Source organism: Schistocerca piceifrons, chromosome 5 (genome assembly GCF_021461385.2).
Source record: "Schistocerca piceifrons isolate TAMUIC-IGC-003096 chromosome 5, iqSchPice1.1, whole genome shotgun sequence".
In the NCBI taxonomy this organism is placed as follows: domain Eukaryota; kingdom Metazoa; phylum Arthropoda; class Insecta; order Orthoptera; family Acrididae; genus Schistocerca; species Schistocerca piceifrons.
This window is the reverse complement of record NC_060142.1, coordinates 344837197-344853784: the sequence shown is the minus strand read 5'-3', so window position 1 is coordinate 344853784 and position 16588 is coordinate 344837197. Positions and strand designations below refer to the sequence as shown.

The following is a 16588-nucleotide window of genomic DNA, read 5'->3' as shown; positions in this document are numbered from 1 at the left end:
AAATACGTTACTTAGACAAATGTATTCCCGAAATTTCATTAGTCTACATTAATTATTTTTTTGTTTTCCAATATTTTTCCGTCAGTGTTGAAACACGTATGTAACGCAGCAGCGATGGCGAGGCATTGTAGCATCTGTGACCAGAGAGTTTGCGCTTGACCGCGCGAGTGTTGCGAGCGGTTCTCAGTCTGTGAGTCAGTCGTTGTGAGTCAGTCAGTCGGTCGTTGCGAGTCTGTAGCTCTGTCTTGTTGAGAGCAGTACTCTGTCAGTAGTCGTCGCGTGCAGTACGCTAATAGTCGTCATGCAGAGCGGTCGGTCAGTAGTAGCAGCCCAGTGCGGTTGTGTGATGTAGGCGGTCGGCAACACTGGTCAAGATGGTGAATAAGGTATACTGTTAATTAATATAATCATTAGATAATGAAAAATTTTATTTATTGTAATTATTCTCCAACAAGTCCCCCAATAATAATTTTTATTTCAAAAGCATTTTTTCAAAAATTTGATTTTTTATTGAACTAAAGATTTCGTTGCATTTCCCATTTCATTCCACTTCTTTTGAAGAAAAATTTCACTAAAATCAGAAAGAAAGAGAATATTATTATTTGCAATGCAGTTCCTCCAAGCGGTGCGCAACAACAAGAGCAGAAATGTGACATCCATTTATTCTGAGGTAAGACTTTAACTCCGATTGTTTTGCACAGGGCCAAAGACCGATATTTCGGTTTAATTGAATTTTCTTATCACTGAATGGACTTTAATTTTTTTGAAGGATTTACATTCGAGTCAGATTGCGTATTTCACATTTTTGTTGCCATTGTCAGTACATTTCATTGTGGGCAGGTTACGCTTAGCGCAATGTCCATTAGGATTCATAATTAAATATTGTCATATTTCATTCTTTCAAATTTTGTGGGGAGGTTACACTCGGCTCCCATTTGTATTAAGTATTGTCATTTCATTTTCTTTTAAATTATTGTGGGGAGGTTACACTTGGCGACACCCAGTCCAGGATCGAATTTCGTTGAGAGTCTTTTGAACAACAGTCAGATATCTGCTCTTGTTTGCTTAGATATAATTAGGATTTGGCGCAACGCTTTTACTAATTTTGTGACTTTCTTTCTACAGGTCAACGGCAATTCGTTGCTCTGTTGTATTTGTGTGTTGTTTTTGCATTGTGCTTATTGTTTTGTGAATATTTGTGACTACTGTAAAAATGCCGCGAAAGACTGTGAATAGTGTATCGCGAGGTATTATGAATGAAATTACCGACTCAAACAACTTTACCGATAGGACATGTGACACGCAGTGTAATGATGACAATCCTGCGTTCACTAACAATCAGTGCATCCCAACCACTAGTGATGACTTTTATCTTGATAATGAACAAACGAACTCAATTGTCTCGTCTGTTAATTTGACGACAATTGATGACGCAGAACGCTCTATTGTAATGAGCGCTGCCGAGCTTAACACACCAGATTTGGAAAATTCAAGTAACGTACAGACAAATTTGTCTAATGAAAATGAACAGGATGCACAAAGTAGGACGGATTTATTTAATTCCGAAATAGTGTCTGACAGTATACATTTGACTGACAAACCTTTTTGTAAATCTCAAAATGACCAAATGGTTACAGAAAGTGAAACAATTCCAGATCCACTATTGAACAGCACAGAGAATAGAAATGCTGACCTTGAGTCGAATCCAATTATGGCTTTGTTGCGACAAATGAGTAAACAACAGAACGAAAATTTCAAACAACTTAGGGAAGATAACAAACAAAATAACGAAAATCTCAAACAACTTAGTGAACAGGTCAGACAACAGAATGAAAAATTAGACGACAATTCCAGACAGTTAAATGAAAAATTAGACGACAATTCCAGACAGCTTAGTGAACAAATTAGAGCCGTTGCCGCGCAGTGTCATGACACTAAGGAACAGTTGCGCGTGGAAATTGAGGCTTGTTCACAAAAAAATAGCGAAGAAATTAAGTCTGTTGCGCAAGAATTAAGGGAAATGCAGACAGCCGCAACAGAAACACTCAGAGACGAAATTAGCGGAGTCGCTAAACAATGCTCTGAAAAAGCTACACAATTACGGGACGAGTTTAAAGCAATAACGGTAGAACTTTCGCGCACAATGGACGCAAAGATAGACGCGAAATTCGAACAGCAGAACACTCAGATTAACGAGCGCTTTAATCAGCACATACAGAACAGTGATACGCGTTTCCGCAAATTTATTCAGGATCAAAATAAAGTCAAACGTCAGGTTATGGAAACAATCACTGCACAAAGACAAGAGGACAAACGTAAAATGTTCGCGAAAGCGAAGACGTATGTAGACAATAATATTACTACAGTGTCCGACAAAATTAATACCATAGAACAGTTGAACATGGAATTACGGGATGAAATTTCTGATCTTAAATCAAAAACAGATACACACACAGTAAATATTCAAACAGTGACAGACAGATTCGAACAATTAGATCTAACACAGGATTGCGATGTCATCAAAGCTGATGTTAAAAAACTGAGCGAAACTACGCGTAAGTTGCAAAAACAGATAAATGCGTCCGATTCTAAAACCGATGATCAGGCAAAAATACTGACTGAAAAATATGATGAATTGGCCAGTCGTATTGATGTTATCGAAAATACTAATGACAATAAATCAGACGATACTGCACCGGTTTCATTTAACCAAACACCTGAATTTCAACATTTACAGCAGACAATTAATGAGATCGATTCATCTAACAATACGTTACGTAGGAAGTTGTCAAATTTACAACAAGAAGTAACAGAAATGAAAAACACTTCAGTTAGTAGCACACAACAGACGCCACTTTGCGAGCATTTGTCAGAGTCACGCAGCGTGTATAATGTGAGCAATTTACAGCAACTACGCGACTTACAATCCGAAAAGCCACGCGACTTAAAATCTGAAAAGCTACTCAACTTGAAATCCGAAATGACACAGACGAACAGATTCACACACAAAGCCGAACGTGTTTTCAAATTCAATGATGAGAACGTTGATTATAAGCAATTTGCATTTGTAAGAAAATGTAAAGAATTTAATAATGACAGAACACAGGTACACGCTTTGAGCTGTATACGACAATTTGTTTTTGTACTTTCACCGCTATTACCTGTAATGCAGAAACTAGCTTTGAACCTGATGCAACAATTTGTATTGTATTTTCATCAGCATTACGTATTATGCAGAAACTGGAGTTAGCAAGAATACAGCGATTTACTTTTGGAATTTTACCGCTATTGCTTGCAACGCAAAAGTTAAAAATTATTTGCAGTGCGTAATTGACCTCAGGGGATTCATTACGCTTTAATGAATATGTGCCGTAGCGAGCATAGGGCCCCGAGCTGTAGTAGTGCTGTTTCATCTTTAGTTTTCTGCACTACTGCCTTTTCTTCTACTATCCTTTATATCTATCAAAACTGCTCTTTAACTATTGCTCTACCTAGTATTAAGAAACGAGTAATGAAAACCCGATGTGACAAACTTTTACCGAATGTGACAATTTTCAGTAGGCACTCCCGTAATGACAACTACCGCCGTAATTTTAATAACAGATAAAATCGTAATCATCAGTATGTGTAAAATTATCAGTAACAGGAACCACATTTTTTGGTAACAATAGACCTTTTCACCACAACAGCATGAAAGTCAACCGCTTAGCATACCTAACCAACAATGCAGTCTACAAGGTCAACCAAACTTTAATGTTTCGCCGCGTGCACGTATAGTCCCAGCCCCAACAAATAGTAATGCATGGCAGCAAAGAAATAACTACGTACAGATAACACACTATTTCAACTCGTATCGCAATGCGCCGTATAGAAATTACTATCATGACAGACGTAAAAAAAAAAAAAAAAAAAAAATGATGAGCACAATTTTCAGCGTACATTTAATAACAGTCGATCTTATCAGCAGCAACAACATCAGCAACAACAAATAATCATGAATGAAACAGACAATAGGTGTCATCCATAGCGTAACACGTCAGTAAGAAATAACAGAACAGTTCATATAGTGGATATGCCACAACATTCTCCCGTAAATAATAACACGTACGATAGATTTTAACCAGATACAGCACAGATTGCATATTACAGTAACGCAAACATTACTTTTGACACGCAGAATTTTGTTCACGAGAATGTTATTTGAAACATGCTTTGTTGAATGCTCCACTTTTATCGCACCCAGATCTTACCAGAAATTTTTCCATTGCCACCGACAGTTCTAACACCGCTTTAGGCGTACACATTTTCCAGGAAATTGAAGAAGATGCTTCTACAATAATTAAAAACATTGCATTTGCAAGTCGCATTTTGTCACCTGCTGAACGAAATTATTCTGTTACAGAATTGGAAACATTATGTGTTGTATGGGCTTTCACGAGATTTAGGCATTTTCTTTATGGCAGACATACCACAGTTTACACAGATCACAGAGCGATACAATTTTTACTTTCGGCCAAATTCACGCATGATAGATTAAGTAGATGGAAACTATATTTACAAGAATTTAATTTTACAATAGTTCACATTCCCGGTACACAAAATGTTATAGCAGACGCACTATCGCGTTCTCTCGGCAACAGTCAGCAAGACGTAGCAACCAACTTCTGCAAAACAAATTTCAGTGTCATGTACATTCAGCAAGTTGCATTTGAAAATTTTATTTCATCGTCATTACAGGACATAGCGCAAGAGCAAAATAAAGACAATGTGTGGAAAGAAATTAAACACCTTTGGCAAGATAAGAATAATGTTACGATTAGAAACCATTACACTGTACGCAATGACATTCTGTTTCGCCGCTCTCATCCTGACAGCAACAATTGGTTATTATGCATTCCTGACGAACTGGTTAACAAACTAATTTGGTACACTCATTTAAGTTACGCACATTACGGAGCACGAAAATGTTTTCTTATACTGAGACAGAACTGTTATTTTACCAACATGGAGAAACGTATACGACGAGTTTTAGCGTCTTGTAAAATTTGCCAGAAAGCTAAATCAGACACCACTTCACATATTCCTCCATTATATCCCATTATACCTGTTAAATTAAGACATATGGCCGCTGTAGATATTTTTGGTCCGATTCCCAGAACTAACAGAGGCTTTTGCTACATATTTGTCGCTGTTGAGCTTACTTCAAAATTTGTTACTTTCACTCCATTACGCAAAGCTACTGCTAAAACTGTTTCGAAAGCATTTGTAAAACATTTTCTATCTCATGTAGGGCATGTAATGAAAGTAATTTCTGACAATGGATCTCAATTTCGTAGTAGCGTATGGACACGCATGTTACGAGCCAGAAACATTTCTCCGATCTATATATCCAAGTACCACGCTTCTTCGAACCCCTGTGAAAGATTAATGAAAGAAATTGGTAAGCTGTGCCGAATATACTGCCACAAAAGACATATTGATTGGGATACACACATACTCTCATTCCAAGATGTAATTAATTCCATTCCAAATGAATCCACTATGCTATCTCCGTCTGTTATACTGAAAAATGCTGAACCACCTAACAAAATTAAAGAATTAATAACATTTCCTACATCTCGTCGATTACGACACCATGAAATAATTAACATTGCGCTGAACAACATCAAACGTGCCGCAGAGCGCCGGAGAAGACAGCAAAAACAGGTTTGTACACGCCGCGACTTTCACGTTGGACAGAAGATATTAATACGTACACACTATTTATCCAGCAAATTAAAAGGTAAGTGCAGTAAATTTGAACTTCTATACGCAGGTCCATATCGGATTCGCAGCATCCCTCACCCCAATGTTGTACACGTCGAAACTTTGAGAACTAGAAAATCGAAAGGCAATCACCACACCTCAAACATTAAACCGTTTATTGAGTGAAACCACTGTATGATTCAACGCACTATGATGCCATTTACTAATGCAATTATTTCACCTGACTAATTACTGATGATTATCGTATTTTTTCTTGGCAAGTGCCCGGCAAGGTAAGGTTAGCAGGTCGCTTTTCTTGTCGTTACACATCAGACCGTGCATATTTTTTCAGACACACTTACGTATTTTATGACTAATTATGCAATGTTAGCTAATGACATGTTAATTTCATTACATTTTTTTTTTCATTAAAGTCTTTAATTCTCGCCTTGATTAATTACACTACATACAAGCTGAACACAACGAACGTCACATTTTTGTCTTTTTATGTACGATTGTTTACATGTTTTGTTTGTATGCATTGTGAAATAGCTAAGATATAACACACACCAGTTGACTTTGACATTTTTTTTGCCTTATGACATCTCAACATCGTGACTGTTTTACATTTTTTGCTGCTGCATTGTGATATTCTCTGTACGTTTTTAGCTTTGAACACTGTCAATTTCTTTGACATATTACGTTTTCTGTCATGATATGCTGTATGCTTAAGTATGTTACCATAAACCAGTTATTATTTAGTGGGTATATGATTTAAATGCAGGACATTAATCTTTGTTGATCAATTTCAGAAAGGAATGATGATTCTAAGAAATAAATTTAGCATAAATGGGAATTTCACCTATGGAATAAACGAAAGGAGATGCAATAACTTTATGAGGAAGAGTAAATGGATCAGGATTAACAAGCATTAACAAGAATATACAATACTCATCATAGAATAGCAGTCTTAACTAATTTTTTCTTTCAGAATACAAGGTGATTGATGCAGGCTGTCAGACTGAACTACACATCTTAGTTTTAGTGATGAAATATGCTAGAGATAAGGAATAGTTGTATAATGAGTAAGGAAGTTATTTTTTGCAGATGATAATGAATACTGATGAATAATGATGAAGGAAATGGTATTATGAATAATGAAGTTTTTCTTTACAGGTGATGATAATAGTGAAGTTATGATGATATGGATAATGAAGTTTTCTTTACAGATGAGGATAATGTTGAAGTTATGTATTTATGCTATGTAGTTATTTACGTATTTGTTGCAGTTTGTTTTGACAGCAGGTGTTACATTGCATAGTAGGATGACAGAAAGTTTTGGAAAGGACAGCTATGGAACACATTTTATACACATTTCACTACCTGTTAATTCGAAGTTCACTACTTTTCAGCATAGTGTGCGTTTCTTCTTTCAGGTCAATAATCCATTTTGTATTTTTTCCAGGAGAAGCTTTTCATAATACTTACTAAACCTGTTACTTATTATACCTGTTCTAGTACTTGCATTTTTATTTTTTACCCATTTGTGTTTATCACTTATAAATGTGATCACATATACTGCCTTGTTACATAACCTTGCTACAGCTGACTCATGACGAATGACGTTACCTATCCTCATTTGCAGCAATAGGTCAAAAACAAATAGTGTTATGCCTCAGCAATTAATTATCGATCCCAACGCAATGCATTGCTAACAAAAAAAAAAATGTATTACCAGTCCCAAGTAGTGATACCAGTTTGAGAAAATTCTGAATAATACTGATTAGCTCTGAATAGTATGTCACTTGAGTAATGACCTCTTAATGAGACAAAAAAAAGTATATATTTAAAATAATGCTTTGTCACTAGTTAATAACTGCCACTGTTTATTGTAATGAGACTACTTATAATGCCTATGATTACTAATGCTGTGACTAATTAACTGATTTTAATAATGACTTTGTAATGATCTGAATACTACTGAAGGAGAAACGCTGTTTATTGTAATGAGACTACTTATAATGCCTGTGATTATTAATGCTATGACTGTAATTAACTGATTTTTAATAATGACTTCGTAATAATCTGAATAATACTGAAAGATGATTCTATTCAATACTTGCTGGCCACTGAGTGCCAATAATTAATGTCACTTGAAGAATTGTTATTAATTATGCCATTAATTAGCTCTTGTTTTCCATGTTGAGTTTTCATGTTTTGGTTAATGGCCAATGAGTGCCAATAATTTGTATCACTCAATGTATTATGTTAATGCTAGGCCAATAATTGACTCTCCTTTTCAACTAAGACTTCTGATGAACATTATTCTGTCATACTAAATATACTTTGTAACTGGCCAAGGACCGCCACTGTTTATTGTAATACGATTACCCATGATGCCAGCTAGTGATTCTTAATAGATTGGAATGACACATAATTAATTAACTATGGTACTGTTTAATAATGCTTTGTAATTAGGAGAAGACTAATAATTCTTACTATTGGAATGACAAATGATTAATTAATGACAAATGATTAATTAACTGTAATTAGACAAATGATTAATTAACGACAAATGATTAATTAACTGTAATTAGACAAATGATTAATTAACGACAAATGATTAATTAACTGTAATTAGGAAAAGGCTAATGATTATTATTGGAATGACAAATGATTAATTAACTGTAATTAGGAGAAGGTTAATGATTCTTAATTATACTCTGTAAATGAAAAGAATGCGATTATTTCATAATGCTTTGTAACCAGGAAAAGAAGGCTACTGATTCTATGTAAAACAATTAATGAACATTTTTCTGTAATACTACATACTTGGTACAGAAATGTTCAATAACTGGGCTATGAATGCCACAAACTAATTAAGTCTCTAATTGTCAATATTATGTGACTTGATGTCCTTCACCTCATAAGCTGACTACCCTGAATTATTGCAATGTCCATTTGTCCTGTTTATCCTAGTGATCATGGAGCACTATCTTTGGTTTTGCACTAATTCTACGTTGGTGTGCCTTGTAAGAGTGTGGTGTTGACACGACATGCTGTCCACCACCGTGAGCGATGAAGACATTATTATGGTCCCACTGTTTGGTGTACCTAATGTACTGCCAAAATGAAAACATGGAACATTACTACGACAGTTCAGTGTCCTGGCTACACTGATAAATTCTGATGGGAAAAGAACTTCAAGTTGTGTCACTTGGTGTTGTACTTCTGTGGAAAGATATGGACTTTCAGAGCAGCTGTGTGCAATCTAAAGTGCTACAACCATGATGCAATCCTTCCCTTTCCTATCCTGATTCTTGTCACATAAAAAAAAAAAAAAATTTTTTTGGTAACATCATTTATGTTCATAGGTTATACATTTTTCGATTTGTTGAATTCCAGTGCGAGTACACTTGTGGCACTGGTCGACATGATTTTTTGCCATTATGTTTATTTGTTGTGAAAATGCTAAAGACATTTCTCCAGTGCGTGTGCACTTTGGACATGATTTTTTGTCATTATGTTTATTTATGGCGAAAATGCTAAAGACATTCTTCGATTTGTTCTGAAGTACAGTACATGTATACTCTTGTCTTTTATATTGTATATACATTTTTATTTTTATGATATGTTCTGAACTACAGTGCATGTGCACTTATGTTAGGTGTTAATATGTTTTCTATTGAACTTCAGTGCCTGTGTAATTTTCTCATTTTTCAATATGATTTGTAGTATTCTGCATATTCAATACTTCAATGCGTATGCACTTATGTCATTTGTTACTAATTGTATATACATTTCATCATTTACTGATATGTTCTCAACTCCAGTGCGAGTACACTCATGTCACTTGTCAACATAATATATTTTGCCAGTCTGTTTATTTGTTCTGAATATGCTAAAGAATTTTTTCAGTGCCTGTGCACTTTGTTATCTGTCAAATAATTTGTATATACATTTTTCTGATTTGTTACTATGTTTTGTACTCACATTTTGTCTTTGTCTGATATATATTGTACTTAGTGCGTGTGCACAACATTTAAATATTCTGTAAGTTGTAGAATTTTGTTAATTAAAAAATTTTGCCGCGATTGGCAAGTCCAAATGACTCACCATCGCTGCCAAATTTTTGCCCCCCCAGTGGAGGGTTATGAAACACGTATGTAACGCAGCAACGATGGCGAGGCATTGTAGCATCTGTGACCAGAGAGTTTGCGCTTGACCGCGCGAGTGTTGCGAGCGGTTCTCAGTCTGTGAGTCAGTCGTTGTGAGTCAGTCAGTCGGTCGTTGCGAGTCTGTAGCTCTGTCTTGTTGAGAGCAGTACTCTGTCAGTAGTCGTCGCGTGCAGTACGCTAATAGTCGTCATGCAGAGCGGTCGGTCAGTAGTAGCAGCCCAGTGCGGTTGTGTGATGTAGGCGGTCGGCAACACTGGTCAAGATGGTGAATAAGGTATACTGTTAATTAATATAATCATTAGATAATGAAAAATTTTATTTATTGTAATTATTCTCCAACAAGTCCCCCAATAATAATTTTTATTTCAAAAGCATTTTTTCAAAAATTTGATTTTTTATTGAACTAAAGATTTCGTTGCATTTCCCATTTCATTCCACTTCTTTTGAAGAAAAATTTCACTAAAATCAGAAAGAAAGAGAATATTATTATTTGCAATGCAGTTCCTCCAAGCGGTGCGCAACAACAAGAGCAGAAATGTGACATCCATTTATTCTGAGGTAAGACTTTAACTCCGATTGTTTTACACAGGGCCAAAGACCGATATTTCGGTTTAATTGAATTTTCTTATCACTGAATGGACTTTAATTTTTTTGAAGGATTTACATTCGAGTCAGATTGCGTATTTCACATTTTTGTTGCCATTGTCAGTACATTTCATTGTGGGCAGGTTACGCTTAGCGCAATGTCCATTAGGATTCATAATTAAATATTGTCATATTTCATTCTTTCAAATTTTGTGGGGAGGTTACACTCGGCTCCCATTTGTATTAAGTATTGTCATTTCATTTTCTTTTAAATTATTGTGGGGAGGTTACAGTGTATATTCCAGTATCCTCCACTGTAATACGAAAAGGTCTGATAGGCACCTATACACGCATTGTAATTACTTTGATGTGTTTGCCGTCGCTATAGTAACAACTTAGGACCTCAGCACATCGTCGTTGTGGCGCTATCCACTAGCATTCAATGAATCCGTGCATGCAATGCATATCGGCCAGCTCATCATCAGTAAACCCATGCATAATGGTGTGCATCACTTTTAACGTACAACTAATTCTGCTGAAAAAAATAAGCCGTAGATATAACGCTGTAGCAGTAATGAGGCACGTTTGTTTGAAAACAAGACGTGCAACCCACAACGTCGTTATTTACACTGAAGCGCAGATATTATCTGTGCAGTACAGATACAAAGGTAAAAGGAGGTCAAAATTAAAATGAAATGCAACTGCTCTGAGACGAGCCATGGGGGACCAGGAGTCCATGGTGACAAAGCCACACATCACACCGGTAAATGCCAAACGACGCCTCCCTTGGTGTAAGGAGCGTAAACATTGGACGATTGAACAGTGGAAAAACGTTGTGTGGAGTGACGAATCACGGTACACAGTTTGGCGATCCGATGGCAGGGTGTGGTTACGGTGAATGCACGGTGAACTTCATCTGCCAGCGTGTGAAGTGCCAACAGTGAAATTCGGAGGCGGTGGTTTTATGGTGTGGTCGTGTTTTTCATGGAGGGGGCTTGCACCCTTGGTTGTTTCACGTGGGACTATCACAGCTCAGGCCTACAGTGATGTTTTAAGCACCTTCTTGCTTCCCACTGTTGAAGAGCAAGAGCAATTCGGGGATGGAGACTGCATGTCTCAACACGATCGTGCACCTGTTCATAATGCACGGCTTGTAGCGGAGTGGTTACACGTCAATAACAACCATGTAATGGACTGGCCTGCACAGAGTCCTGACTTGAAACCTATAGAACACCTTGTCGATGCTTTGGAACTACAACTTCATGCCAGGCCTCACCGACGGACATCGATACCTCTCCTCAGTGAAGCACTCCGTGAAGAATGGGCTCCCATTCCCCAAAAAACCTTCCAGCACCTTACTGAACGTATGCGTGCGAGAGTGGAAGCTGTCATCAAGGCTAAGGGTGGGCCAACACCGTATTGAATTCCAGCTTTACGGATGGAGGGCGCCACAAACTTGTAAGTCATTTTCAGCCAGGTGTCCGCATACTTTTGATCACATAATGTATTTAGCCCAGCAGGTAGGTATGCAGAGAACGCAGCTATTAACAAGAGAACGATATCGGACTCCAGATGTACTGACTGCAACAGGGTCCACAGCTACTACAAATTATATGTGTAATAACATTTCGCCACACTGGCTGCTGCTGGACGGATTTTGCGATAGAAAGGGATATTTTATACTATCTGATGCCAGCTACTATCATTCTGATAAGGAAGACTAATAGCAAAGACAAGTGACGAGCGCCTTAGATACGTTCTCGTGTTTCATTCACTGTTAGTTGTCACATTTCCAATTGCAAATTTTCCAGAATATGGTTGAAATGATAAAGTAAACATCCAATAATATATTCATAGACTTTTCAAGTGATGGTATGTCATATCGGGGTCGTTTTTATAACAGAAGTCTTCAGCTCTAAAAATAACTTCCCCTTAAATAATGTTCCAAGTATATTCTGTTGACTTACCCAGTCATAGTATCCGAAGTTCGCCACTGTACCATTTGTTGTGAGCGCGTACAACGTTATTTAATTTTTAAAGCGTCTGGATAAGTCACTGTGCGAAGTCTGGCATGAACTTAATCTATATAATTTCTCTATCGTTGTGTGGATAATTTTCCCGTGGCTAGACTCATTTACCTTAATCTACATCTTTTACTTGACGAAGGCAGTTAATACTACACTGCAAACGTAATTCATTTAAGAGGCATACATAAGGCAAGCTACAAACGCGTAAAGCTAAGAAATGCAGTACATCATTTCTAGAACTCAACGTTTTCACATTACACGAACAATATGAAAATTGCTAGTATTGTACAACAATCTCTGAAATATCTAACGATATATTTTCTGTTAAGAGCACTGTATTACTGTGGTGTCAGTACTTCTCCGCAAACGTTATTCTGGCTCTGCGTTTTCTCAATAATATTTAATTTAATTTTCTGTTGGCGTATACATACCTAAGACGAAGTTGCCGTCTTGCTAGGCCAGCAATCGCTTCCTGAAACAAAAGAGATGCAGAGATGATCATACAGTTTTAGGGGTGACTGTAGCATTCATCTTAATAATTTTACATCCAAAGCAATACATTGTCAGTGCTGCTGTACTAACAGACAATATTTCTGTCCTCCAAACACCGTTCCCTTTGCAGTATCGATAAGGAAGAAGTAAGAGTCTCCCTCACTCGCGGAATAGAAATAGATTGGTAAAACGATTGACGTCAGCAAGTGCTATAATTCTGTCCTTGACCCGCCTGGAGCGACACTCCTGTTTTACTGCTTGGAGCTTCGTGGCGTCAGTCTAGACATGTCACATGTGGTAACAAACTTAAACGCTTTTACGCTTGTAGAGAGCTGCAGTACATTCATATTATGCCCAGAGGAATAAAAATGTTGCCATTTACCTTCAAAGTTTAACATATTGGATTAGCAATCGCCGCTTGCTGCAGTCCACGTGCGTTGATATTTACCTTCTATTAGAGGCCAGCGTCTCGCACTTATCCGAGAAATTGTCATGGGAATCAACGTCAGGAGTAAATAAATGACTACTGAAGACTATTGGTTTCGATCTGCCTTGCGGATCATCTCCAGGACTAAGTTCGAACAGGTATAAGAGGGGGACAAAAGTTACAATACTGCAACATTATACAAAAAAACCATGAAAGGTAGAAAAAGAAACATCAAAAAGTTATTTAACGCACACGTACCAGGCACCGCAAGGTGCAATTTGTGTAAGTGGTACAGATGTCGCAAAACTAATACAAATATACAAAGGACGTAAAGGTGAAGAACTATATCGTTACTTGATACACGGTTACTAATGCACTAATACAGTTTAAAAGAGACTCTTCTATCATAAAATAAAAACTGTGGTACCACGGCATATCCTAATCGGTAGTCGTCAATAACAGAAATTCGGATCACATGGTATGTTTCCGTTTGCCGTCGAGTTAAATTTTCATTCTTGTCGTTTATTTACGTGGTTCGTTCGTGACTAAATCGTGGAAACAAGCCAAGAGCTTACTGAAATCCGTGGAAACTGTCGGTCACCGATTTCATCGTGTGTATGTGAGTAGGCGTATGTACTACCCTCTTTCCCTGGCGTTAGAAATGGTATCTGTGCAGCATTTGTTTAAATAACACTATCATTCCTTTTGCGCTTTTTGCTCCATAATGCATGGACACATCTGCTAAATTTTGCTACGAGGGCGTATAATTGACAATCTCGATACATATTATAGGTTAGGTGCCTGTTCTTTTGGGTATGCGTGTCCGAAGGAAAAGACACAACTGATTCGATCGGCAGCTGTACTCACGCATGACGAAAGAAATCTCAGACATTCAGCTGCGCCGGCCGGTGTGGTCGAGCGGTTCTAGGTGCTACAGTCTGGAACTGCGCGACCGCTATGGTCGCGGGTTCGAATCCTGCCTTGGGCATGGATGTGTGTGATGTCCTTAGGTTAGTTAGGTTTAAGTAGTTCTCAGTTCTAGGGGACTGATGACCTCAGAAGTTAAGTCGCATAGTGCTCAGAGCCATTTGAACCATTCAGCTGCAGCGGGGCACGGAACGAACTCAAAAGCGCCAGTGGTCGTCTTACCCGCTTCGGACATCCGAGCACGTCCCGCGTCTGACCCAAATCTCCACATGCCGCACGCTACCGAGCAGCGATCCCTGTCCATTGCTCGCAGCCTAACTGTATTCACTCAAGGGTTAGTGTACCGTTGTGCATCCACAATGAAACATCGTAACGCAGTCTGGTGTAAACAATCAGTGTGATTCAACTGGCCCTACCCATTTGTTGCCTTCAAATACCGCGCACAAAGAGTTTCGTATTCTCCCGCTTACTACGAGCCTACAGAAAAAATGAAAAGAACCTTTTCTTAGGAAATTTAATGTAGTTAAATTTTGTACACACCCGCGCGCGCACAGAGAGAGAGCGAGAGAGAGAGAGAGAGAGAGAGAGAGAGAGAGAGAGAGAAGGAAAGAAAATTTCACGCCAAACTCATCGGGAACAAATGAATGCCGACGGGGTTAGCAGACACAACAACATCGTGTACACCGCGTTTTGTGAAGGTAAAAGCCGCTTGTAAACTCAAAATTACACAAAATAAAATTACTACGTGTGTGCTGTGACCTCAGAACCCGAAAGAAGAAGGATCAGTCACAACAACACGTGAGTCCTAACAAATCGTGAGTCCTAACAAAACATATACGCAAAACATTTTACCACGTCAAAACCACATTTTAAAAACCAAGGGATGTGTTAATTCGCTGATAAAATTCACATTTATTTCGTTTGGTCTGCAGCTGACAAGCTATCAGAGCAGCACACCATACAGATGGTCCTGCAAAACCGTATAATATAAAATCAACGTAACAACAAAAACAAACAAAAACTGTTTTCAGACTTCATTTTGTTAGATCAGTTACAACCTGAAATATGTTCATTTTTCACGGTTGTTCAATAAACAAAGCCCATGGATGTGCCGCAATGCATATGGGTAACAAGGAAAAATAATGTTTTGCACAAAGGACGGAACTTATTCCCACGTTTTGCTAAGTGGAAAATCGTTTATATCTGTACATGATCTTTGAATATGAATAAGGAGATACGAGGTATTGCAATGCACACTCGAACTTTCCTTAGCGTGGTTTTCCGCAGAATACTGCCATTAAGGAGGGACACCAAGCCGGAAAAGAGCGGGAGGACTTAGGGATACGAAACTGGACGACAACGAATTTGGGAAATACAATAACACCGCGATTATAACGTTAATGGCACATGCAGACTGACCAGCACACTGGGGAGGCGGGCAGTTCATGGCAGCTGTTCGATGGGCAAGAGATGTCTCTCAGTGAAATATTCTTTCTGGATAGTGAGAAAACCACAAGTGTACAATCAACTGGTCCCGATTGGGAATTCGTTACGTCTGTGTGTAAGGAAAATAAGTACTACGAACTATCAAAGATGTCTTTGAAATATTTCAGTAATCCTCAACGGTATTTCTAGCGACAGAAGATAGACGTACGCTATCAGCGAATGATTATTTAGTTAAATATTTTCATGTCAGCTGCAACAGCAAATATATCAGGGGGAGAAAAATGATTGTTCTCAAAAAAGACTAAGAGTTAAAATCGGGAGCACAGATTACAGCTGGAACGTAAAGAGAAGATAACTACGATCTGATACCTGATCCTGGTGGAACTGTACGAATGGTTTTTATCAGGTGATACCTAAGCTAATGAGCCGAAACTTATGACCTTTGACCACCATGGAAGCGAATGCAGCCTGATGGCGATGCAGGAAAGTGACTCGATCAGGAAAGAATAGAAGCGGAGCAGACACGTGTGGGGAATAATTACAGCGACGATATGGGGCGAAACTAGGCAAAATTGGCAAATGCAACTTTGGCAAAGGACACAGTGTTATGGTCCGACGTCTGGAAACGAGTATGTCGGAAACGATGAAGCTGGTTCACTGTTCGCGAGTTACTATAGAGACCTACGGAAGTTAAACCAGAAGTATCTGACAAGTGTCAGATGTTGAAGATTCATCTTAGAATGTGGAGTTTGGGGGCTCCC

At 38.1% G+C, this 16588-nt stretch overlaps 1 protein-coding gene across 4 annotated transcripts in view; it reads right to left on the bottom strand.

The window, feature by feature from the left end:
- The window catches only part of LOC124798130 (hemicentin-2-like), a 1906233-nt gene that overhangs the window by 1496102 nt on the left and 393543 nt on the right, over nucleotides 1–16588 (bottom strand). For all 4 annotated transcript variants that reach the window (XM_047261391.1, XM_047261390.1, XM_047261394.1 and 1 more), the window contains exon 2: nucleotides 12967–13007. The gene's annotated coding sequence lies outside the window, so the exon portion shown is untranslated. The remainder of the gene's footprint in view (nucleotides 1–12966; nucleotides 13008–16588) is intronic.